Source organism: Rattus norvegicus, chromosome 1, assembly GCF_021556685.1.
Source record: "Rattus norvegicus strain SHRSP/BbbUtx chromosome 1, alternate assembly SHRSP_T2T, whole genome shotgun sequence".
NCBI classification, from domain to species: domain Eukaryota; kingdom Metazoa; phylum Chordata; class Mammalia; order Rodentia; family Muridae; genus Rattus; species Rattus norvegicus.
In genome coordinates this window covers 203,313,426-203,339,695 of record NC_141534.1, presented here as the reverse complement: position 1 = coordinate 203,339,695, position 26,270 = coordinate 203,313,426, and the positions used below count along the sequence as shown (strand labels likewise).

At 46.3% G+C, this 26,270-nt stretch overlaps 1 protein-coding gene and 1 long non-coding RNA gene across 10 annotated transcripts in view; one reads left to right on the top strand and one right to left on the bottom strand.

Annotated features, from left to right (window-relative positions):
- LOC102551963 (uncharacterized) overlaps positions 1–10,904 on the top strand; it is a 59,124-nt gene extending 48,220 nt beyond the window's left edge. The window contains exons 4-5 of one of the 3 annotated variants that reach the window (XR_015652675.1): positions 8,129–8,314; positions 8,775–10,904. This is a non-coding gene — a long non-coding RNA (uncharacterized LOC102551963). Of the gene's footprint in view, positions 1–8,128; positions 8,381–8,774 lie in introns of all 3 variants that reach the window. The other 2 variants (XR_015652679.1, XR_015652674.1) reach the window with 2 other exon arrangements.
- The window catches only part of Ptpre (protein tyrosine phosphatase, receptor type, E), a 148,988-nt gene that overhangs the window by 82,532 nt on the left and 40,186 nt on the right, over positions 1–26,270 (bottom strand). For 3 of the 7 annotated variants that reach the window (XR_015630798.1, NM_053767.3, XM_087572794.1), the window contains 1 exon segment: positions 3,665–3,687. The exons of 2 other annotated variants lie outside the window; for them this stretch is intronic. The gene's annotated coding sequence lies outside the window, so the exon portion shown is untranslated. 7 annotated transcript variants of the gene reach the window in all.

Here is a 26,270-nt window from a genome sequence, read left to right as displayed (position 1 = left end):
CATCAGATGCTTTTCTCTATTGCTCTCTGACTTATAGGTGTTCTCACCAAACCAGGAACTCACTAATTTTCCCAGGGCAGCTGACCAGTGAGTCCCAGGAATTGGGCTTGTCTCTGTCTGCATGGTGTTAGGATTCCAAGTGTGTACCTCTATGCCCAGCTGATTATATATTTGTTGGGAATTGAGCTTAGCTCTTTGCACATGCACAGCAAGAACTTTATTAAGTTTATTGCTAGATGCAAAATTAAAAGGGGGTGACTCTTGCTTAAAAGACTTCCCAAACAAAAAAGATTAATTTTGACTCCTTTTTGAAAGCCAATATTAATATGGTTATTTTTAATGGAAATTCAAAAATGATGCCAGTAAACTGAAGGCCTTTTGACATACAGTATGGTGCCTGCACATACCAAAGCTCAATTCTATGACTCTTTGGAAGTTGGAAACCAATGCCTTAATTCTGTGTTGATATCAACACGGGAGCAGCAGTGGTCATAGTAGTTGGGGTTTTTGAACTTTGCTTGGGCATATCTCCCTTAAACATCCCCATCCTCCTGGGCAAAGCTGGGTCGAAGGAAAGAGGTTTGATGGGGCTTGTGTGTTTATTCTGCTAGGGTTGATGGCCTAGCTTCTCTACAACCATCACACAAAGCATACACGAGGGCTTATGACAGTCTCCAATTTCAGGGAACTTACCTGCACTGCCCAAGCAGACTTTCCAAAGTTCCAAGTCATCCAAAAGCCAGTTTCAGAGGCCAGAAGTTAGAAATCATTCTCTGACCAGTCACTCAAATCTTACTCTGTGCCTAAGTCTCAGATGTTTGTCAACAGAAACCAAACAGGCCAGAGAATCTTGTCTACAGCCCAGGAGGGAGAGTTCCAATGAAGGCAGAATAGGTTACTGTGTCCACTCCTCAAATATGCCTCATGTCAAAGAGAATGATTCCTGAATCAAGTGTGTGTGTGTGTGTGTGTGTGTGTGTGTGTGTGTGTGTGTGTGTGTGTTAGGGAGCACTTGCCTTTGCTGGCATGTGTGGTGGCTAAAGGCTGACATTGGGACATCTTCCACAATCACCATACCTTTTGACTCAAGGTCTTTCACTGTACTTGGAGCTTGATTGGTGTTCTGCTACACAGACTGGCCAATCAGCCCCCAGGATTCTCCTGCCCTGCCCATTCCCAGCACTGCAGTTGCAGGCACTCACTTCTGTGTTTGGCTTTTTCTGTGGGTGCTGGAGGTTGGAACTCTGGTTCTCAAGTGTGTGCAGAAGACGCTTTACCACAGAGCCATCTCCCAGCCCCATATTTTTAAAGCCAGGAACTGAGTGGCTGACTAAAGCAGAACAGACACAGAGTTAAAGGTTGGGGTCAAGAGGATCGGAGCTGCTGCCTGGATATCCCAGATCCATATAGGAAACACAGACACACAGAAGTCAATTTAGCATTGCTGGGTTTTAAACATGACTCTGGGGGAGGAGAAGCTGAGGCCAGGCTAGCAGCTGTTGTCACAGGATCACTCGTTTGGACAGCTGCTGGATCACTGCTGGGCACCAGGGCAGTGGACCAAGAGGCTCGGAAATGCTAGAATGGGAGGAAGGAAGGCTGGCTCTGGACAAGCCAGCCCAGCGTGAAGTGCCAAGGAGCACAAAGGTCACACGCTTATAGCCAACCAGAATCTGTGTCCTGTGTTTCAAAAGATAAATCCAGGGGGCCTAACCTATGAATACTTCACTCCGGCATGGCAGGCATATTAAAAACAAAACAAACTACTCAAATCCACAGTGTCGTGTTTCATGTGCATTCATGCCAACATGCACAAGCCAACACCTCTGGCTTATGTTCCAAGACAATAGGGATTGCTGACTTGCAATTACAGCCTTATCTTATACGAGCGATTCCAATGAGCTTCCCCTTTGTCCCCACTGTCTCCATTTACCCAAACAGAGTTGGATGACACTCATAAAAGATGACGTCTAACCACGATGCAACAGATAACAGGACCATAAAACTCAGAAAGAACAAACGAAGGCTTCCTTCTTTCTTAGCTTGATAAGTTATGGATTATCATTAACCCACCTTGCTAAAATAGAGAAACAGCAATCCAAGTAACCCACTTTTGATAAAATCAGGCAAACTGCACCCATTTACGTTCCAATGGAGAAATACCAATGAAGGACACCTTGACTAACAGAGGAGGCCCACCAGGCAAAGGGACCGATATAACAACCTTAAAATCTGAAACAATGTAAAAGTTTGTTGTTCCTGTTTTTATTTTGTTATTTGAGACAGGGTCTCAGGTAGACCAGGCTAGCCTTTAACTCTAGACTTCTTGCCTCCACCTCCCAAGTCCTGGGCTTATAGGCATGTGGCAGCATGACCCACTAGTAAAGATATTTCAAAGGTGGCTGTGCATTTGGAAATGGGACTTCCTACTTGACACTCTGGTGATGCCCGTTAAGTACAGCATATTAGTTGAGCATTCTCTTCTCCTCTTGTGATCACATTGCAGCCATTTCTAAATTCAGATTCTTTGGGGCTTGGTGGAGTGTGTCCTAAACCTCAATATCTAGGAGGCAGAGGTAGGAGGATCATATGAATTTGAGGTTAGCCTAGTTTACATAGTGAGTTTTAGGCCAGCCTCAGTCTCAGCAAGCAGGCAAGCAAAACGACAAAACTCTCAGACTCCTCTTTCTCCTTTTCTTCTGAAAAGGGGAACAGCATTAAGTTGATTTAAATGTTTTTGAAAGGGGCTGGAGAGATGGCTTAGTGGTTAAGAGCACTGACTGCTCTTCCAAAGGTCCTGAGTTCAATTCCCAGGAACCACATGGTGGCTCACAACCATCTGTAATGAGATCTGATGCCCTCTTCTGGTGTGTCTGAAGACAGCAACAATGTATCCATAATAAATAAATAAATAAATAAATAAATAAATAAATAAATAAATAAATAAATAAAGTTTTAAAAAATGTTTTTGAAAAAGGCTATGAAGGGTGATGGCAGTATAGGCCTGGAATCTCATTTCTAAGGATACCAACACAGAAGGACCATGAGTTTGAGGCCAGCTCTGGGAACATAGTGAGAGCTTGTCTGAAACAAGACAAAACAAGATGTGGGCCATGGTGTTTAAAGTTGTATTTTCTAACAGGCCTCAAAGTAGAATTTGGCTGTTACCAGAACCCTGACGGCGTACAAGATTCCATGACACTGATGCATCTTTACCAAAAGTGCCATTCAGTAAAGCACCCTCTTAGCAGTTTCCCCCATGGCAGCCGATCCACTTATGAGAAGGAATCCCCACCAGGCTGTCACGTGCTGCTGTGCACACTAATGGGTGTTGAATGTGTGCCACTGAGATAAGGTTGTAAAAGAAACAACAGGGCAGAGAAAGGAAAGCATGTGGGAACGGCTCATAACAATACGTCTCAGGACATTGAGTGGCTGAGCTATATTTCAAATGCCAGGAGGCAAAAAAAAAGAAAAAAAATAATAATACTGAGAAGTGTGATGTGAGCCATTGAGCAAGTTAAGGCACTAAATTCGCATGTCACCCTCTGACCATATGGCCTGTTTCTCAACAAGATAAACCTTATATAACAATTAAATCCCAGGCGTTTTAAGCTAAACCAATCATACATCAGAAACAATTTTTAGAAAATCATGTACTCACCAAGGGAAAATGAGGGCTATAGTCTGAAAGAGAAAGGAGGAAAAAGAAGGTTAGTTTCCTGGTGACAATGTGGGTGCTCACCTGGGTCTCCTATTTCCAACAGGGCTGGTCCCTGACACCCTTTTCGGGGTCTCCTGGAGACTGCTTAATTTTGATAGTAATTTCTTCTTGCTACATGCATAGGCTTTCAACACCTATGTCCTGCACCAGATCTTCTTGTGCTCCCTTGCAGCCAGTTGAGGGTGGAATGTGGCTCCCCGGGGTCTGAAGTGTTTCATACCCAGCCCTCAAGGACCTGACTTCCACAGGCCATTAACCCTAGTGAGGGGTGTAAAGGTCTCACCCGAAGCAGTCCCCATACCTTCCCTGGAGATGGCCTTTCAAGCTAGAGCTACCTTTTCACTCCATGCCCCTGCTGTCATCTCTGTGTAGCTTAAGCCATGTGCTCTTCCCATTTAAAAGAATTATTAGTATATAATTTGCATATATAATACTTGCCCACCTAGAATGCATAATTCAGTGGTTTCTAGTATACTCAGGTATTTAGTAAGCCTCATTAAAATCTAATGCTAGAGGAGAGATGGCTCAGCCCAACAGCTTGCTGCTCTTGCAGAGGACTAGGATTGGCTTCCCACCACAGACAAGATCCACAACCATCTGTAGCTCTAGTTCCAAGGGATATATTATCTGCTTCTCCTTTCCTCAGGGTCTGCACACATGTGTACACAGGCATACCATGCAGGTAAAACACTCCATGCACATCGAAATAAAATTAATTAAAAAAAAAGACTTACTAATCTAAGACCATTTTCATCATCCAAAAAGAAGACACACTCTCATGAGTTCGCTGTCCACCACTCTGGCTTCGCCCTGACCTCTGATCACCACTTAGCTACTTTCTGTGGATTTCCCCATCCTGACATTTGGTAGAAATAGTTTCACATGTAGAAATAGGCATTTTGCAATGAGATTCTTTCACGAAGAACAATGTTCCTGAGTCCCACCCATAGAATGCTCTTGTGCTTCACTCGCTTTTACTAACAAATACTTCACCCCCACAGCCTGTTTATCCATACGTCGGCTGATGGATGCAACCCTGTGTTCCTGTTGGTGAAGCAGGTAACCTCCCATGAGGCTTATCAGCCTTTCACCTGCCTGCGATGGCGATGTGGCTGGGTTGCGATTACTCACTTAAACAGTTAAAGGGTAGGATCAATTTTCAGTTGTCTCTATTTTAAAATAGCTGGCTCGGTCCATGCTGCTTTCTACCAGATTGCTTGGGATGATAGTGCTGGCAAGGCTAGTTGCTTTAAAACAAATTTAACAATGTCTCTGCAGCACAATTATAACAAGTTATTATAAATTATTATATGGTTACAAATTTAGAAGGTAACTTAGGAAATAGTCTTAATGTCACAGAAGCAGAAAACTAATTCAGGTAACTGAGAAATGTTAAATCTGCTCGGGAAAATCTGTACTCATGATACTTCCAAAAGCATGAAGGCTATCTGCTTTGGTCCTTAATATGTAACATTGCTCTGGGAATCTTAGCCAATGTAATAAAGCAAGGGAAAAAAAATACAAGACATCGGAACTAAAAAGGAGACATGTAAAGTGTATTTCTGAGGTGGCATAATGATCTATGTAGAGAATCCTAAAGAATAAAAAAGCCCCTATTGCCAAGGCATACACTTAGCTCACAGGACAAAGAGAGCTCACAGGTATCAACAGCATTACACGGAGGGAACAATGGTAGTTCTCTACTTAGGGAAACTGACAGTCCCAGCATCACACATTCATGTGTTAACAACAAACCAACAGCATTCACGATCTATCGGTAGCATCTGACACCGTGTGCTATCATGTCATTCCCTAGGGAAGGAATCAAAAATACTGAAGAGGCAGAATGCCGAATCACATAGAGTTACAGAGGGTTCCCAGCATGCCACAGGGCCCCACATAACATAACACTCAAACCCAAAGCAGAGGCCGAGTGTTGGGCAGAAAGTGGTTAATGTGGATAAAACTGTCTTTTGTAGAACAGTTTATTATAAAACCTCACCCCTTTCACTCACCATAGAATACCCAGAGACGATGCTTGCAGGAGTGCTTGCTTGGAAGTCAGGCAATGGGAAAAACCAAGGTGGACACTGCCTCCACATTCCCAGGGTAATTGACAAGAACGCTCAACACTACCTTCCAATGCCATGTTGACTCATTTCAATAAGGAATAAAGCCCGGTAACACACAGAGATTTTGGGGGACAGGACTACAGCTAGAGGCACAAGGTTGGGTCAAACCAGACTAAAACCACAAAGGAAAAAGCTAGTTTGGTGTGGAAGCATAGGCTGTTTTGTCAACATCTAGATAAACAACCAAATACAAATGATAACTCGAAACCCAACTTTGAAGTAATGTGGTTTTTGTTTTTAAAAGTTTGACTCCCCGGAACTTCAGGTAGTACAATGAGATAAGCATTCTTGGTCTGTACTTCATGCATGATCAAGTAACTGTCTGTTCCTCTTAGAGCAGAACTAAAGCAAAACCACCCCCAAAACAGACTCTACAATAAACCTTTCCGAACTATATACTTCCTTTAGCCCGAGGCCTTGTAGACAGTCCTCCTTTCGCTGAGCAAAAACCTCTAAAAATGCACATGAAACATTTAAAACCTGGCGGTCGAGGTGGCAGTTGATGTGGGCAGTTTGTTCAACATCCTTCCACAGAATAGAAGCTTCCTGCTCTTATCTTGAAAGCCAGCATCCTCCAAAAAGGGGAAGGAGGGAGGAGGGGTCGGGGAGGTGAGGGACAGCTTCTGTTGTTTCCTCCCCTCCACACCTCATAGCTATCCTATGAGTCAAGGGAGTGTCCCCTAAAGATGGGGTCCCTGCAGCCTGTGGTGTGAGGAAGTGGGGGAGTAGGAGCTCCTCTGGCCTACTACTCTTGGTTGCAACTCCTGGCCTTGCTTGCTCATAGTTTGGGGTTGTAGCTCTTAGTGAAGCTATAATTCCTTCAGGGCAGTCACTGTCTTCCCTCTCTTAAGCTCCTAGTGTCCAGGGCGCTGCTTGCCACAGCCTGGAATGACATTCTGCTACAGGCAGATTTATTTCTCAAAATTCCTCCCAGTTCCACTGTCTTTTTTTCATCTAGAAATACCTGAAAAGAGCCAGAGAGGCCACATCTCTCCTCAGGGGAGGGATATGTCTTTGAGAGAGGTCTGAGCTGACCCACCTCAGAGGAAGAGCTATGTTGGGTGGTGCAGGCTACATCCATTCAGAACAGAGAGAGAGAGGAAGCCTGGCTTACTCTGGGAAAGAGGCTGGTGACCGCATCAGAAAAGGGGAAATCCACCCTGAGGAAAGCCTGAGGGGCAGGCAAGGTCAGGCCCAGGAAGAGCGCTCCCAAAGGAAGTGACCAGCAGCTAGGCTTGGCTCTGATGGTTCCCGAGATAGAAGGACCCAGCAAATGGAGTTACTGTGCAGCCAAGCTTCATAAAAAGGACAATCAAGTGTAGTGTTAGAAGTCCACAGAACTGCGCTGGCTGAGGATAAAGTTACAGTTGCTGTTGAGGTGGACAGAGCTCGCCAATCCTTCTGAACTCAGACAAAAGACTGGTGTCTTTCCATACACCAGTGGCCCACGTGCATCTCGGGCAATCCTGTGGGCAGCATTTTGCTGCCTGTAGCTTATCTATCTACAGACTTTTCTTTCTTTCTTTCTTTCTTTTTTTTTGGTTCTTTTTTTTCGGAGCTGGGGACCGAACCCAGGGCCTTGCGCTTCCTAGGTAAGCGCTCTACCACTGAGCTAAATCCCCAGCCCCCAGACTTTTCTTTTGAATGGGCGGTAAGATTTTAAAAATTGTGGAAGCGCTTGCATTTTATGTTAAAACTCTTGCACACATTTTTCATATGCATCACAGATCTTAAATGCGAACATTTTTATGACAGTTGAAGATTCCATGAAGCATAGGCACACAAAACACCATGTGGGAAAATACCGGGGACATTGGCCTTGAACAAATCTTACTGTGAATAATCAGACCTGGCCAAGTTCCTCCATTCTGGCTGTGTTCTGGCTGTCTTCTCTTGGGACTCCAGTTTGCCCAGAAGGCACTGGTAAATGAGTCAAGACCTCTGGCGGAAGCAAGAATTGCTATCCACTGTCAGTCGTAGTAACTCTCAAGCCCAATCACCATACCCATGAATGTACAGACTGGCTAAACAGCAGGGCACTGCTAGAAATAGAATAGTAACCAAGGCCCTATCTGGAGAACCACAGGCAATGAATGGGGGATGGCTGTGCCCCAGCCATGCCTCAGGCTTGCCTGCATTCCATCAGACAGCCACACTGTGCTGCCAGGGGGTGTGGAGTGCTGAGAGCGTGTCATGTTTCCTAATCACCAAGGCTGCAGATTGCACAGATCTCGCACTGCCAAGTCTCACAGTTTTCTTGTTTACCTTGTAGATACCAGCAAAGCTGCTACTTTTCCATCTTCTGATGCACCGAAGAACAGGAAAGAGTGGCTGAATGTAGAGGAGGAGTCTCCCTACACAAAGGAGTGTGGAAAGATGTTCCTCTGCCTATCTCTGCCTATCTCATAAGTTCAAGCTGCCCAGACAAGGAGAAGAACCTTTGCAACGGTGTCACCAAGCTTACATCGCCTCACTATCCATTTGTCAACCCGAACAGACAAGCAACACACTTTCTAAATGTTGGGTAATTTCTAGCAATCATTCCCAGGCAAGACACCTGCTTGCTCTCCACCCAAATACATAAGATACTTCACTAACTGCTCACTGTGGGGTGCCCTCTTTGCATATTAGTAAGCTAGGGGAACCCTTGTTTGCAAGCACAGGCCCAGTGTTTTCCATATTGCAACATCTGTCTACAGAGTTATGATTGCCCCGGAATTTAGGGGCACGGCAGTTCAGATCTATTCTCTTCAGAGGCACGGATGCTCTCGGCTTCAGGCAAATGCTAATGATTTGCTCATCTCTTGGTGCAGGGCACACACACTTTTCAGGTAGTGATAGAGCGACAATCACTGTCATGGCTTGGACCTGTGTTATTGTTGACTGTTGTTTTTCCCCATTTTTATCTTTTCCCCCAGGAGCTGCTTCCTTGTGGGCTCCTGTCCTCGAAGGTAGAGCAGTGTGAACGGTCGCATCAAGCTCCTTGGAGAGGTATCACAACGAGGGCCACTTCAGCCTCTCAGGACTCCCAGGAGGAATCCATTACTGGAGCTGTTCTCTAGATAAAGAAACTGAGGCCCAAGCATAGAATCATTTGCTACAAAGAGTCCCATCCCTGAGCAGGACAGTGGCTCCAGAGCTGGTTTATAAACTTTGCTGCCTCCTTGGGCTCGTCCTGGACAAAACTGGATGCATGAGGTCATTAGAAACAGAAGGACCCTCTGCCTCATCTGTCAGTACTTGCTCATGCCCCAAGCTCATCTAGACTGAGGATGTTCAACTGGGATTTGCCTTCTGACCACAGCACACACAGCTAAGGCACAGACGGCTCCATGGGCCAACCCCATCACCTCTCAAAACCACAATTTTTTACTTCCAATAACGCAGAGCTGAGCTCTGGGTCTTGCAGGGAGATTCCAAGCATCATGACATGGATGTGACTTAGGAAGACAGGACCAGTGAAGCTTACTCGTTCTTTCTCAGAAGGTGCATCCCCATCAACTGCCAGCCCACTTTGGAAGGACCCAAAGTGTAAGGAATGGAAACCTCCTCTAGGTGGAGACATGCCCCTGTGTCCTCCTTTGAGGGTTTTAATGCAGTGGGGCAGGCCATGGAAGATGGGTTCACCTACATTAGCCGATGCCCTTTTCCTTTCCATGATCCTTACCTTCTAAGGCAGTCTCCATGATTGGCTATAGGGTTTGTCTAGGTTTACTGGCCTTTCTGAGGTCTGACTCTGAACGGTGTAACTCTTTCTTTTTCTTTTGGGTGCTGGCTAGGGCCTAAGTATGCTTCCTAACTCCCTAAGGCCTTAGATTTCCTTGGTTCTTTTTAAAAGCGCCTTCTCTGCTGTGTTTGCCACCAGGTGGCTGACCTGCAACTTTATCCCACGCTGTATCATCTTCGTGCCTTCTCCATTCTTCTCTCTTCCAGCAGCTGCAAGATTTACAGCTTGCTAGCGCTGGTCTTTTCCTTTTAAAGGCCAATAAATTATCCCCGAGCTTCCATTTGAATCTGTTCTTTGCCCTCTAGCTTCGAGGATTCTTGAGTTCTTTTATTAATAAGACTAAGAACCCCGAGAGGGGACCCTTATCTCCTGGGTAGTATAGGATGGCTCCCCAAGATCCAACAGCAACACTTCTTTCCTGCCTTTTAATTCTTTAATTGGCAGAGGAAGCCAACCTGTCCCTGCACCCTTAGACAACATCCAAAGGATGAAAGGCTGTCAGAATTTAAAGAAAAAAATCCATAACACCCACTCTACTAACAATGGCCCCATTTTCTTTGCAGCACTAGACAAACGAACACTTCTCATACAGAGCCCCCATGGGTTCTTGGGCTAAACCATGCAGCTTCATTGGATATCCACCACTAACTTCCACAATGGAGTTATTTGTCAATTTGTCCCTTCCCCCTACTCCCAGGTTTGAGTGACATACCTATGACCAAGTCTGCTTTACTGGCCACACTCCATTAAAGAGGGCCACAGTCCCTTACCCCCCCCCCACTTCCATGCTCTGGAGCTGCCCATAGATGTCTTGCTTCCTGGATGCTCTCTTTCCCCTTACCCATGACTCCATTTAAGAGTGGGAAACAGAGCAGAGCTCCGTTATGTCCCACGGTCATTCTAGCCAAGGCCCTTCCCACACTGGTCTTTTCATTGATAACTTGTAGGCTCTGGTTTTCTGCCCCATAGTCTCTGTACTGCTTGGCTTTGTGTGTCAACTTGACACAAGCTGGAGTTATCACAGAGAAAGGAGTCTCCCTTGAGGAAATGCCTCCATGAAATTCAGCTGTAAGGCATTTTGTTAGTGATTAAGTGGGGATGACCCAGCTCACTGTGGGTGGTACCATCCCTGGGCTGGTAGTCTTGGGTTCTATAAGAGAGCAAGCTGAGCAAGCCAGGGGAATTAAGCCAGCAAGTAACATCCCTCCATGGCCTCTACAACAGCTCCTGCTTCCTGACCTGCTTGAGTTCCAGTCCTGACTTCCTTTGGTGATGAACAGCAATGTGGAAGTGTAAGCTGAATAAACCCTTTCCTCCCCAACTTGCTTCTTGGTCATGATGTTTTGTGCAGGAATAGAAACCCTGACTAAGACAAGGCCCCAACATCTTTACCCTAAGAAAAACAACAGATACAATTTAATCTTTTCTCTGCTACTTTCTGCTTGTGTACAGATACTGCTGTGTGGGATAAAAATGACCCCAAGACAATTTGGTGTTCACAGGAACAGGAGGACTCAGCCAACTGAAGTGTGCTTTTCAGCTCGTTGCCTAGGACACGTGTCCGTGGAGAGGTGCTTCATAAAGGACTCAAAGAGCTAGGCTTTCTCCTAGTGAAACCAGTGAGATGGTGCTTGGCCCAGGAGAACAGTCCATGGCCTCTGGTCTCATGCTTAGGCCATCCTCTAAACCGTCCTGGAGACTGGGCCGAAGGGATCGACTGACAGTAGAGTATACCCAGGCCCAGTGGCCACCCCGAGCGAAGCTGAATGCCTTCCCTAGGCGATGGATTGGGACAGATAAGAAAGAGTATATAAGTCCTTATCAGAATCTAGACCCTCCCAGGGAAGGAAGATGTCACAGTGACCGCCTCTAGAGGCCCCCACTCACAGGAAAGACATAATCCTGCCCCCCAAGCACACTGCCATGTCTGGATTTCCACATGCTGTGCTATATCACCCGAACCTGTCAGGTTCCTCTCCTCCCCTCTCATCTGTGTCCTCCAGACTTCCTGGATCTCCCACTCCTGGCACTCCTATCTCTTTAGCTCTCTCTCTCTCTCTCTCTCTCTCTCTCTCTCTCTCTCTCTCTCTCTCTTCCCACCCTCCACCCCCTCTCTCTGTGGTTTTGTTTCCCAACAGCACCTCCCTAGCCACATCTCGCCGCAAGACGGTAAAGAATGAGAAAGTCATGTTTGTCACCACAGCAGCCAACCTGAATGGGGGGCTGTGCTCCACACTTTACAGGTGACAAGAATGAGAGGCGGACATTGGCTGACACAGAAGCCTTGGTTGGGGAAATCTCTGAGCAGAAACTGCAACCACCGGAATCTCTTTTCGTGTCTAACCATTTCTGAGTGCATTCTAGTAGCTCAGAGCATCCCGAAGGATGAATGGATAAAATGCCTAGGTTGGTATTTAACATATACCGGATGATTGCTGGGTGATATTGACAGGTCAACTGGTAAGAATTGAGAAGTTAAAAGCAAAAACAGCAGCAGCAGCAGCAACAACAACAACAACAACAACAACAACAACAACAACAACAACAAAAAAACCACCCACAGACCCTCACGGTCTTAAGTCTAAAAGAGATGCTTACAGATGTCACTGGTGGGTGGCATTGGACACTAGATGGTGGCAAGCCCAGGGTGGGAAATGACACTGAAGCACAGCACCCAGGTTGCCTTGCACCTGGCAGTCTCCCGCCTCAGAGGCACAGGGACCTGACTAGAGCATTCCTCATAGACATGCAGGGATATTTCTCAGGAACTGAGATAAGACATTCGTGTCATAAGAAAAGGGGAAGGCATCCTGAACTTAAGTTTGTAAGACATTGCTGAGAAAGATTTTGACAACGATGAAACCACTTAAGAGGAAGATCTGCCAATCAAGTAGTCATTTAGCAAGAGCACCCTCAAATATTTTGGTGCGGCGATCTTCCAACCCCCACTCCCCGCCCCGTTTGACTCAAGCCACGGAAGTAGTCCATTATAAAATTCACAGGACTGAGCCTCATGCTAGGAGAGGGAGAAAAAGAGCAGAAGGCATAGTGAGCGTCAGCTGCATCGTTTGGAGGGAAAGCTGTGTTTCTTTCCTTAAACAGTTCCTAATGAAACACACACTTCCAGAGGCTTTACAGACCGGGGAGCTGTGAGCAAACACCATGTCCAGCCTTGATGGGTGTTGCACAAGGCATGCACCTACACCCTCCAACCCTACTAAGAAAGTTCCGTGAACTCAGCAGGAATCCTTCCTCCTCCTCCACAGAAAAGAACACTGCTGTATTCATCAGACAACAGAAACTGCATTATGACAGAAGTTTGCACTGCTCCGCGCCGGAACAATACGCTGCAATGCCAGCACAGAGTTTCACTGAATTCTGCTCCCATCACCTAGAAAGATCAACTGCCCGCTTCCTCGGCCAGGCAATACAGCCATAACGTCAAAGAAAATTGTCTCTTTCAAACCAGAAAAACCATCTCACATGGGCGGTGAGCTGCTGGTTGCAGAGCTGGTGATTCTGGGCCTTAGCAGAGAGCAAAGATGACAGAGGTCAGACAGAGTTGGCCTGATGGGTACCTGGCTTTTGATTGCCACCCACGAGTCTGGCAGTCCTTCTGTGGTCCACAGTCTGAGGGAGTCTGAGGATGGGGCAGCAAGAACCAGTCTTGCCCACAGACACGGGGAAGGCTGGGACCCAGAGCAGAGGGCCGGATGGCTCTAGTCTCTGTACCTGAAGTCACTGAGGCAGCTTTGCCCTGATGATCCAACAAGACAGCATTGTGGGAGTGAATTTAGAATCTGAGGGGGTGAGGCCCAGAGATGGAAAAGAAAGAGTGCTTATACCCAACCGTGGCCTGGGCAAGGCCAGATACCAACCCTAAGCACATTTACTGAACAATCTAGAATTTTATAGGGTGGGTCCAGCATGTAGCTCCTGGGCTTCATGCTCCCGTGGAGAACCGTGAATGCAGTGCAGGGTCACCAACTTAGTTTAAACTTTTAGGATTTATTTTGCAAGTTCATTTGTGGAACACATCCATGCCGTTCTACGGTAATACCCTGCACACATGTCAAAATGCTGGGCGTACCACATTTATCCAATATTCTACCTGATTCTCTTGACACGTCTGAGGTGACTGGTTTGAGTAAGAGAACTAGCCAGAATCCACATCCAGCCCAGGATAAGTGGAAAGCTCCCGATCTTGTTTGTTTGTTTGTTTTATTTTGAGACAGCGTTCCTCTGTGTAGCCCTGGCTATCCTAGAACTCATTCTGTAGACTAGGCTCACCTCAAACTTAGAGACCTCTGCTTCCCAAATGCTGGGATTACCGCTACCGCTCAGCCAAAACCCCCAATCTTAGGAAGACTCTACCAGATCTTTGGGGCCAGGCTAGGAACCACTTCCTGAGAGACGAATGGCGGCAGGAGGACTCTTTTCCAGACAGAGCCAGAGGAAGTGGTCAGTAGCCAGCAGACAGAGGAAGGGCTCTGACCATGACACTTCCCTCCCCATAATGTTCTGTGGTCAAGCACCACCACATCCTTAAAAGGCCATCTACCAGTGGTACCCCCCAAAAAACCAAGTGTCACCCCCAGCTCATTAAAGACTCAAGACCAAATTCAAGAAAAGTCCTGCAGAATCTACTGAGGCTGAGAGCCCAAGCTGGGTGAAATTCTGAAAGCTGAATTTGTGCAACTGCATGAAGTCCAGTGCTATGCCCAAGGGTAGAGATTGAGTAGCATCAGAGAGTGCTAATGGACACTTTTCCCTGGTCGTCAGCAGGGTGAGTGAGCATTGCCTGGCTTGCTTGAGCCACTACAAAGCTGGGAGTGCCACGTTAGAACTGGTCTTGTTCTACTACATTTCTTGTACTCGAGAATCTCCCCATGAGCCACACTGACAGGCACAGGGTCCTTGTATCAGTAGTTTTGCTGTCTGAGGTATCAGTTAGTCAATTGTGGTTCAAAAACAACACATAGAAGTTTCTAGAAATAAAGACTCCATACATTGTAAATGCCTCCCCTTTCTGACAGTTAGGAAATCTCTTACTATGCTGTCAGGGTCTTGACTCACATCTTTGCCCAGATTATCTCTGTGGTGTGCATTGGCCATTTAGTAGCTACTTCCTTTAGTGGATTGATACCTATCTTAATGATCAGATCTCACAGCAAAACAGGTATTTTTAAACACAGTGTGTTGCTGGAATTGTCATATTTTATTATTAGCTATGGTTGTAAATCTCATATTATGCCCTATTAAAACGTGAACTTCCTCATAGATGTGGATGCATGGGAACAAAGCCCATGGTACCCTTGGGGCTTGCCGATTATCCAAGCTTTTAAGCATTCACTAGGAGGTATTAGAATGCATCCCCAAGGGACATGGGGCATGGTCTCTAACATTTATCACAGGACTAGATGGGAGTTTGCCAGGACCGTCCTCACGTAAGCACTCATTCTTCCTAGGCACTGATGTCCCAGGCCCTGAAACCATGGCAGCCGCACGGCCTGGACACCTGAACATGGCTCTTGTTCCTCAAGTCCTCACCATGTGCCGAACACCAGGCAGGCACCGTCTCGCTGGTCACTTGTTATAGAATGGAAAACTAAGAAAGACCTTCTCCAACTTAGAAAGGGAACTCCCGTTGTGTGGATGGTGTCCCCAGTGGGTATGTCAAATTCTGGCCCAACTGTCCCCTCACTGGTCTGTGCCCACAGACTTGGATGTGAGTGCTGGAAGTTAGTGTTGTCAGCCTGTGAATGTCACATTAGTATGGCAAGTACTCGTGACCAATGGAGTCCACACTCATGTCAAGATCCTGCTTAATACTTCAATTCAGGACCTCTGTGTGTGACACAGGACACAAGTGTTGAGGTGTTGTATGTAGATGGGGACACCTCAGGGTGATGATTGAAGAAAATTCTGTAACATGAGGTCACTACAACCACACAGAAGTTCATCTAACCTCAGCTCTGGGCAAATTGTACAGGGTACGGGATCATGGACCGGTGGGTAAAATACACAAGGGCCTGAGTACACACTCTCGGAATCCATGTTAAACACTGAGCATGGTGGTGTGTGTTGGTAACACCAGCACTGAGGAGCAGGACATAGAAGGGTTCCTGGAGCTCACTGCAGTTTACCTGAATCAGTGAGCTCCACGGTCAGTGAGAGACCTGTCTCAAAATATAAGACAGAGAGAAAATGAGGAACATGCAGTTTCCCCTTTGACCTCCACATGCATACCTGTACACACACATATGCATACATCCACATAACACATGCATATACCACACATCCAACACACACAAAGATGTGTATACCACACATTTAAGGCATAAACATATACATATACCACACACACACACACACACACACACACACACACACACACACACACAGAGTTCCTCCAACAGATGTTCCTCATAAATAGGACTATTACCCACCTAAGAACAAGGGGACAATACCAGGACAATACTGGGTTGTTTTTGTGAATGTAGTCACAATGAGGGTCTGCACATTTCTAGCATATTCAACTCAAAGTAAGGGGAACAAAAGAAGAGTCAAAACCAGAAGCTCAGATTTGGGAGAGTGTGTGGTTTTGTAAGCAGTGCTCAGCCATTCTTCCAGTTGGGTTGTGGTACGCCATTGATACACCAGTAGCTTCACGTCACCCATCTGCTCCACTGGTGGCATTTGAGGAACAGCTCCCAGCTGAAGAAAGACATACAGGGTGCGCATTGCTGATGGTGGTGATGGGGAAGTTAGTCCCCTGGGACAGGTGATGTGGGAGGAGAGAAGGGCTGGCCTCGAAGGGCAGGCACCCAGCCCTGGTGGCTTAGACTGTGTGAAGGGAGGACTTAGCTTGGAGCTGTGCTTCTGACTGATTCTGAAAACACCAACCAACTGCCACAGTGCTGTGGGGGTGATGCAAGAGTCCTCAGAGCAACTGCCTGCCTGCCACTGGCTAGCTTCTGTGACTGAGAGTGCTTCTGGGGACATCCAGCAGCCCAGTTTCTAGAAAGCCCCAGTGTGGTAAGGTGGTGCTTTATGGTTCCTCACCTTTGCTTTGCCTGGTAGAGGCCTGTATGTGTTAGAGGGAAACACCCATGCTCTTATGCTACTGTGTGTGTGCATGCACACACTGTGTTTGTATGTATGAGAGCATGTATGTTGTATGTGCATATAATATAAATGTATGGAGTATGTATGCATGTGGTATGCGTGTATGTGTGCATGTGGTCTGCATGTACATTTGTCTGCATTGTGAGAGTATGCATGTTGTATGTGTATATACTGTGTGTGTATGTTTTATATATTGCATATGTGTACATGTATGTGTGGTGTGCATGTTCAATGTGCCTGCATGTATGAAAGTGTGCATGTTGTGTGTGCATATAGTATGTGTGTATGTGGTATGTGGGCCTGTTGTATACATGTATTTATATGTGTATATATGGTATGTATGTATGCATGTGATATGCATGTTCATGTGCCTACATGTGTGTGTGTGTTTGTGTATGTGTGTCTGTATTTTAAATTCCTCTACAAAAAAGGGATACGATTTCAGTTAACCTTTTGCATATTTGGTTTGAAGTTGTAAATAAAGCCAAATTTGGGGATTTCTAGGCAAAGAGAGTGAAAGAGGCATCCTCACCTCCCAATGCCAACATCCCTGGAAGGAAGGCTCCTGGCTTTGCGTCCCCTGGCCAACAGCCCTGGGAAAAAAGCCATGACTCTCTGGAGCCCATACGCTTTTCCTTAAAGTGTGGAGGCCTGCAGTTCTCTCAGGTCTCAGTTCACTGCTATTGTGATTTTTCAGCACAAATGGCCCCAGAGTGACCTTCTCCTTCATAGATCCCGATGAAAACAGTGCAGACCACCCAGGCCTCCTGCCTCACCTAGATCTTCTAAGGCTCTAGAGCCTCAGTTCTCAACCTGTGGGTTGGGTTGAGCCTCCTTGAGGGGGTCGAATATCAGATTTCCTGCATATCAAATATTTACATTATGATTCATAAAGGTAGCAAAATTACAATTATGAAGTAGCAACAAAATAATTTTATGGTGGGGGGGTCACTGCAATATGAGGAACTGTATTAGAGGGTCAAGGGTCACAGCATTAGGAAGGCTGTGAACCACTGCTCTAGAGTATTTCCCTGAGCCCTGCACTCATTGAGTCCCACAGTAAATGGAGTCATCAAACAGGGTGGACAGCTCCCTACATCTCAGAATCTCCCTCCCCATCTCTCTGCATGTTATATCTTAAGGCAATAAAAGTTGAAAAGGATCGGCTAGCCCAGCACAGTATTGACTCCATTAGCCTTCCAATTTGAGTATCACATCTCAGGTTAGTAGCTTTCATCAAAGGGCTGATGCAAACCTGCTGTACAGTGGCAAGGGAGATATACTTACTGTCTTTTTGGTGGGAGAATGACAGGATAGGAATCATGGTTGTTAATATAACTGCTTACAGAATAAAAGTTGTCTTGAACCATAGTATGTAGTACCAGAAAAAAAAAAAAAAACAAAAAACCAACAACAACAAAAAAACGCTTGCACTTCCTGAAAGACTAGGAAAGTTCTTTCACCCGGACTAGAACAATACAAGCCCTTGTTTCACTTCAGCCAGGAAGCTTAGGCAAGGTTGCAGTTTTCTCCTCTCCTAGGAAAGAGACTAGGCTCTCGCTCTCCTGAGAGTCTGAACCTGCCTGGTGCTTCCACAGAAGTATTTCAATTTAATGCTCTCAGTCACCGGTTACTTTATCATAACCTTTGTCACAGTAGAATGAAGTCAGGAGCAAGTTGGGGAGGCAGCGTCTAACCCCAAATTCATTTAGACCATGAATGGTGCGACTGGGCTTGCTTTCTCTAAAGTGCCTAGTCAGGGAGAATGCAAATTATAAATTACCAAAACAACAGCCAGCAGGAGGGGAGCTGGGTTCGGGGGTGGGATCATGGTGGGGGTGGGGAAGGGCAGGGCGGGGTTTCCTTCCCTAGCCCTTGCTATTGGCTCCAGGAGTCAGAGGTGGAGTGCACAGGAAGAGTGGGGGAAAGCCTTTAGAGGTGTAGAGGCAGGGCTGGAAGGTTCCTCTCTGCTTTGGTGGTTGTGCTTTCACTGGATATCATGTCTCTTAACAGTGATTGTCACACAAGATGAATTATTTGTGTGTGTGCATGTGTGTGTATGCATCTATGTGGATGAGTGTGTGTGTTTGTATCTATGTGTATGTGTGTGTGTGTGTGTGCGTGTGCATCTATGTAGATGTATGTGTGTGAGTGTGTGTGTATGCATCTATGTGGATGAGTGTGTGTATCTATGTGTATGTGTGTGCATCTATGTGTATGTGTGTGTGTGTGTGAGTGTGTGTGTGTGTGTGTGTGTGTGTGTGTGTGTTGGGTCATGTATACATGTGTGCATATAGAGATCAGAGGCCAGTGTTGGGTGTCATTCCTCAGCCACCACCTGCCTTGTTTTCTTCTGACACAGGGCCTCTAGCTAATCTGGAACTTCCCAAGTAGATTAGTCTGGCTGGCTTGTGAGCCCAAGGGATCTACCTTTCCCAGTGTTCCTGGCACTAGGATTACAAGCACACAACATGGTGTCTAGTTATATGCATGGGTTCTGGGAACTGAACTCAGGTCCTAGTGCATACAAGGATCACCCTCTATCAACAGAGCCATTTCCTCCATAGCCCCAGACAATGGCTTCCTAAAATCACCTCCGGCTTTCCAACACCTTGGGGTAGCATTACTTGCCATTGCTCTGTTTACTCAATCTCAGAGCACAGATGAAGTGAGCTCAAGACACTTCCTGACAGCTAAGAAACCCAATTACTCTGTTGAATTAGTAGATGCACCAAATTCCAAATGACTCACCCTCAAGTGTGATGCCATCCTCAGCGCACAGATGTGAATTGGGAGCTGTTTGGATTGGGAGTTTGAGAAGTCACTATGGAGACCATCTTTCATCACACACACACACACACACACACACACACACACACACGTACAGACTCATGGATATTCATACATCGACTCGCACAGATATGCATGCACACAGTCTCAGAGCAAAACAGACACATATGTAGACCCACATATGCATACACATATGTACACAAAGATGCAGACAGTCACATACACAGAGACCCACATATTCACACACAAACATATATACATCATACACACACATGTAATTACACACATACATACAAATATACATAACCCCCTCCTCCTATGCCTGAGTTCTTGGGTGCCTATGTCTTCTGGCCTCTATGATGAAAAGAGACTATTGGCAGGGCATTTCCTGTTGGTGTCACAGATAACTATGTGCACACTAACTCTGAACACACACACACACACACACACACACACACACACACACACACAGCCTACTACTGGGATATAGCCAGGGAAAGTCATTTAAATCCATTGGAAAGCTGTGTAATGCCTTGCACAGAGTAGGTGTTCAGTAAACATAAGAAGTACATCATATTCTATACAATTTGAAACGCGGGCAAACACTGACAGAGATGGGGAAGGGATGATAATTGTAGCAACAGGAGACTTGGGGTAAGACCTGGGCACCCTAACTTCTGTGGTCTGAGTGTTAGATCCACAGTGGCTTCCTGTCAAGTTTCCACACATTTGCGTGCCCACGATTTTCTGTAAATGTGTTATATTTCAATAAAGCTTACAAAAAATTAATCTGAGTTGACATTTTGGTGTATTATAACTGGCAATCACTTTTTATTCTGCACATACCAGGAAACAAGTGAACAAGGTTGTTTAGTTTGTCTTAAAACTCAATTTCAAACTATGGCCAACTGAGACTTGTTGCTGCCATCATCCAAGCATGTGAGCCTCCCTGTTGGATGGCAGATGGCCATCAGAGTCAAGAGACCTGTGGGCATCACAAAACAGTGTGGCCCCTGACGTCACCCTAAAGTGTGTGCTGATTTGTCCTCAGGACCTTATTTCTAATAGACCAAGATTTTTAGCTGGAGGCACAAACTATGGGCCTGGAGATAGTTTTCTGATTTAAATCACATTCATCATTTTAAAGAGGAATTGTGAATGGCAAGTTTTCACATCAAATGGAAGACTTGAGATGGGATGTCTGTTGGAGGGAGAGCTCCTCTCACATCCATGCTGGAGCTTGGTGTGCCATAACCACTAGGCTTTCATTCCTCCTCCTATCAGCACATGAAACCTAGGAGGCAGTGGGCCATGCAGGCAGAAAACCACCCACCGAAGTGTGCCATCGGAAACCCTGGGGGCGTCTGTAGCTTCAGGAGTCAAATGAGGGTGTTCTCCTTCAGGGTGGCTGAGATGTTTATTGAACATCAGCAGATTTAGTCTTTTACAGTAAGTATGGGGCTCCCAACATGGGCACTGCAGCCATCTGCTCACTTGTGGGCACTGGTGACACTGCAGAGGCTTCCAGGGTGTCCTGGTGAACCTAGACACTTTAAGGCAGGGTAAAGAAGCCGGGGGAGCTTATGTAGATAGTGAAGAGACACCATTCCCAGGTGTCTGGCTGGCTGAGGCACCTGTACCCTCGATGTCCGATGACCTGTTGCAGGACCTTGATCTGCAACACTCTGACGCTGTCCTCTAGGAGCTAGGTTGACTGGGGGACATAGCTTCAAACCTTAACTGCACTCGAGGGTCCCCATGCTTAGTGAAAATAAAGCCAGTGTCATCTTCTAATGACAGACCACTGAAGTGCACTGCACACCCATGCTTAAGAGTTAAACATAAGGGGCTGGAGAGACAGCTCAGCCGTTAAATGCACTGAATGCTCTTGCGAAGGACCCAGGTTTAGTTCCCAGCACCCACATGGCAATCTGTCACCCCAGTTCCAGAGGATCCAACACCATCTTCTGGCCCCCTACTAGCACCAGGCATGAACACGGCAACAGACATACAGGCAGACAAACACTCACACACAAAGTATAATTAAGTAAGTCTTTGGGGAAAAAAAAACACCCTACCATAAGCTGAATTAAAAATGGAACCATTTATGAGCTTGTGTCTTAACATAAGCTACACAAGGACAATAAAGGGAAGCCATTATTTCTTTCTCATAGAAAAAAACAATCGCTCCCCGTTATGAGTTGGGCTGCTGCCTCCTGCAAACACCAGGGATGTCATTGAAGGAGCAAGATTGAAAAAGGCTCTTTAGCCCCTGGTGAGGTGGGCGTGTACATTCCGTGCTCTCCCCCTCCTCCATTTCCAAGGAGCTGCCAATCAATTTCAGAACTGAAAATAGCCACAGACAGGGAAGGAAGAGATCGGTTGGTTACCATGGGAGTTACTAATGAGGTTCTTCTTCTGTCTTTTAAAGATCCTTGCTATCCTCGTGACATTTGGAATGATAAAATTAAGGAAGGCAGCATCTATTTCCTGCCATTTGATAGTCATAAAAATATCATCAAGGAACTTTTGAGTTCAGATGCTTCTAAAGGAGATGCCACTTCCCGGAGCAGTGAAGCTCTTGTTAAGCAATCTGACCTTGGGCAGACCTTCAGGGGTCAAGGCATACTCTCCTAAGGGTTCTGAGAAACTCTGGGACAGGGACTCGTAGACTCAAATCCATCATCCATGGAGGAGGGCTGACTGGCTGGCCTGTCCCTGTCACTCACAGAGACAGCAGAATTGTGACCTTCCAGCAGAAGCCAGTGTCGTGGAGCCTCTGATCACTGTGTTCTGTAAAGTTCCATGTGATCACAAGCTCTTGCCAAGAGTGAAGTACCATGGCCTTAGCTAGTGTAAAAGGCTTTTAAAAGAATCATTAAAGGGTCCAGAGAGATGGTTCAGTGGTCAACAATGCTTGCTGCTCTTCCAGAGCTCCTGGGTTTAATTCCCAGCACCCACACAGCGGCTCAGGACTGTCTGTCATTCCAGTTTCAATGTGTCTGAAATTTTCCTCTGGTCTCTGCAGGCACCAGACGCACATTTGGTATAAAGACATACATACAGACAAAACTCTCCTGTATATAATAAGTAAATTGGTAAAAAAAATATTCGTAGAGTTTGTGTTCTCAAAGTCATAGTTTCAACTGCCATCAGTCTCAGCTCAGTGACAAGGATTTGTTATGTTATGTGGGATGTAAACTTTCCCTCATGGTATATGTACTATATATCATAAATACCAGCTGGTGGCACTGTCCTGAGAGTTGGTAGAAACTGTAGAAAATTAGGCCTTGCTAGAGAAGTGTGCCACCAGGAGTGTGCACCGCTGAATGGGATAGCGGGACCTCGTACTCTCTACTCCCTGTCCTCTACAAGATGTGCAGTAACTGCCACCGTTTCCTCCTGTCATCTCCCTGCCACAGATCAAGACTCACGGGGCCACGGAGCCATGGACTATACGCTCCCAAACTGTGGGCAAAATACTTCCCCTCTTCTGAAATTATTCTCTCAAGTGTTTCATTCACAGTGATGCAAACACAGCTCATGGCTGCCGTCTAACACGGCGCCTTTGGCTGCGAAGCGGATTGCCCAGGCAACGGTGTTTATTAATAAAGATGAAAATCCTTCCCCTAAATTTTCAAACTGTCCACGGGTAGGCAAGGGATTAAAAAAAAATGAGGTGAAGACTTTCATTCATTCTTAGACACAGCTAGAAACATTGTCTCTAGAAATGCATTCCTAGAAGTTTGAAACGAATAATCCCCTGCTGACTGAGGTGAGTCGGGAGCTGTGATTCTCTGGGCTCAACTGCAAACAGGACCCAGCTTTTCAGAGTGGGCTGCACGGCAAGGAGCTAGGAAGCTTCCAGAAGGGAGAATATGAAAGACTTTAAATGACCCTGGCATTTGCTTTCAAAGTAACTGAGGATCTTTGCAAAGGATACGAGGGTGGAGACCTTCAAGAGATGGCACTTGGATTTCCTTCCACAAGGGAGGGCAAAGCCAGGGTTTAGCTGCAGGCAGCTCGAGATACACACACACACACACACACACACACACACACACACACACACACACACACACAGGGCTGTAAAGGTTCTCTGGCGGTCCAATGCAGACCACCCTAGCTTGTCGCTTTCACACTCGAAAACACACACACAGCGCTACACGTGCACACACTCACACATGGTCACCATTCACCCCCCGCATTTGTATACCCGTGCACAGTTATGAATGCTCATGCACGCGTTCACACTCACACCTACACAGACACACCTACGTCCACACCCAACTACCCATTCACACTGCCGCCACCACCACCCACCCCCTACATACACTCTTACCCACACATTCGAACTCTCACACATTCCCACCCTCTCTCATCTCCTCGCCCACACTCACACACCCCTCACTCACAAAATGCTGCCCCAGTTGAGGTCAGACTCATCCCCTGTGATTAATCACCCACCCCAGGGTTGAAGGTACCCTTTCTGCCTCTGTGAACCTGCCAGCTCCGTTCTGTCATCCAAGCCAGACGCGGACAACTATTGTTACTATCTTTAAACTCTATTTCACTCCTGTGCCTGTGTGCGCGCTCCCATGAATGTTCCTGCACAGGTGCGGATGGAGGCCAGAGGTCAACGTCGACTGTCTCCTCAATTACCCTCCACTTATTGGGCTAATCCAACAGTGCAGCTTCCTCCAGGGATCGTGTCTCCACCGCCCATGGGCTGGAGTTACAGGTAGGCATTTGCATGAGTGCCACCATCCGAACGCTGGGCCAGTCCTCAGCAAGGGCTTCTCTTTCCCGAGGCAGGAGACTCATTTATCAAAGACACTGTTCACTCACTTAACAAGCATTGCTGAGCCCCTACTCTGTGCGGGGCTTTGCTTCAGGACGGACAAAATCCTGAGGCTGGCCGATCATGTTGTCACACTAGGAGATAATATTTACTTAGACACCCGTCTTAGGGGAGACGCCCCCTGGCCTGGCCAGCAGTCAGGGAAGGTTTTCTGCAGGACATTTCTGCTGTCGTGTGACAAGTATAGCACACGAACCACGTCTGCCACAGCCTTGGGTGGCACAGTTCACACAGCCCCTGATGTGCCCTACAGGAGAAAGGCCAGGAGGTACAGATTAACTGCTTGTTCCCATATCTTTGGTCTCGGATGTCATCTGCGGCTTCCCCTAAAACTGGTTCTCAGATCTACATTTCCTCTCCATTCGTGTTTTGTAACTGGGGGCCCCGATTCTCTCTTCCCCAAATTCATTGTATTTAAAGTTTCTAACATACTCTGCTGTCCCTTGGCCCTTGGATCCTGCTAACAGACAGCCTTCGTACATAACTGGGTCTTATTAAAACCCCGGGGCTTCTTGAGGTAGCTACTATGTTTTCAACAAGGTAATCCTTTGTGTCCCCATCCCTGCCCTTCAGAGCCCTGAACATCAGGACACATATCATCTACCCCATCCTGTCCCCACCCCTGCCCTGCAGGTCCCTTCTCACCAAGGCACACTCCAATCTACCCAACCCAACCCACAAGGGAGTTGGCCTCTTCCTCATTAGGGGATGCCACTGAATGTCACCATCCAGTAGCAGAACCGCTAAGAATGCATGACTTGCTCCTCTGGGTAGGGCAACCTTTCTCACCTCACACAATGACATGGCAGTTTTAAGAAAGAGCTCTCTGGCTTACCAAACCTTGGGGATATTCCATCTACAAGGAATGTATACAGGGGTAGAGAGGTTAGGTACCCAGACCTCTGTTCATCTTCTCCCTACCAAATAACCACCCAGTCCTAAGGGGCAGCTTTCTCCTTGACTCCTGGGCTCCAGTGAAGGAAAGAACCAAACCTTTCCTGCATCTCTCATCATTCAGTATTAAAATGTCCCAGTGTTGCACACAGGGCCACAGAGTCTCTCCCCCATCAGCCTCTCTGAGAAGCTGTTTTATGCCAAGAATCCAGCAGGTTCCCTCCCCGCTCTCACACACACTCACCCACTCATCCATCCATGCCTGCCAAGCACCCACCACATGCCTGGCCCTGCCAGAGTATGAGTGAGACAGCTCAGCTTCTCCCTAATGCTGCCGATAGACTTGTAGGAGATGAGAATAAATACATTAAGGTAAAATAAAAACAGCTTCGGCATCTCTCATCCAAAAAGCTTGGGGCCATAGATGTTCCAGGCTTTGTTCTTCCCCCAGGATTTCTGAAATATTTGAGTATATCTAATGAGTTAGCTTGGGGATAGAACCTGGGGCTAAGCGTGAAAGGCATTTATGTGGAATACACAGGTATTTAGGTACTTCTGTACAACAGTGTGTGTGTGTGTGTGTGTGTGTGTGTGCATGTAGGTATTTGTGTGTGTGTATGTATGTGTGTATGTATGTATGTGTGTATGTATGTGTGTGTATGTATGTGTTATGTTTGTATGTATTTGTGTGTGTATGTATGTATGTATGTGTGTTATGTTTGTATGTATTTGTGTGTGTATGCATGTATTTGTGTGTGTGTTTGTGTGTGTATGGATGTGTGTGTATATATGTATGTATTTGTGTGTGTGTTTGTGTGTGTATGTATGTATGTATTTGTGTGTGTTTGTGTGTATGTATGTGTGTATGTATGTATTTGTGTGTGTTTGTGTGTGTATGTATGTATTTGTGTGTGTGTTTGTGTGTGTATGTATGTATTTGTGTGTGTATATATGTATGTATTTATGTATGTTTGTGTGTGTGTATATATATATGTATTTGTGTGTGTATATATG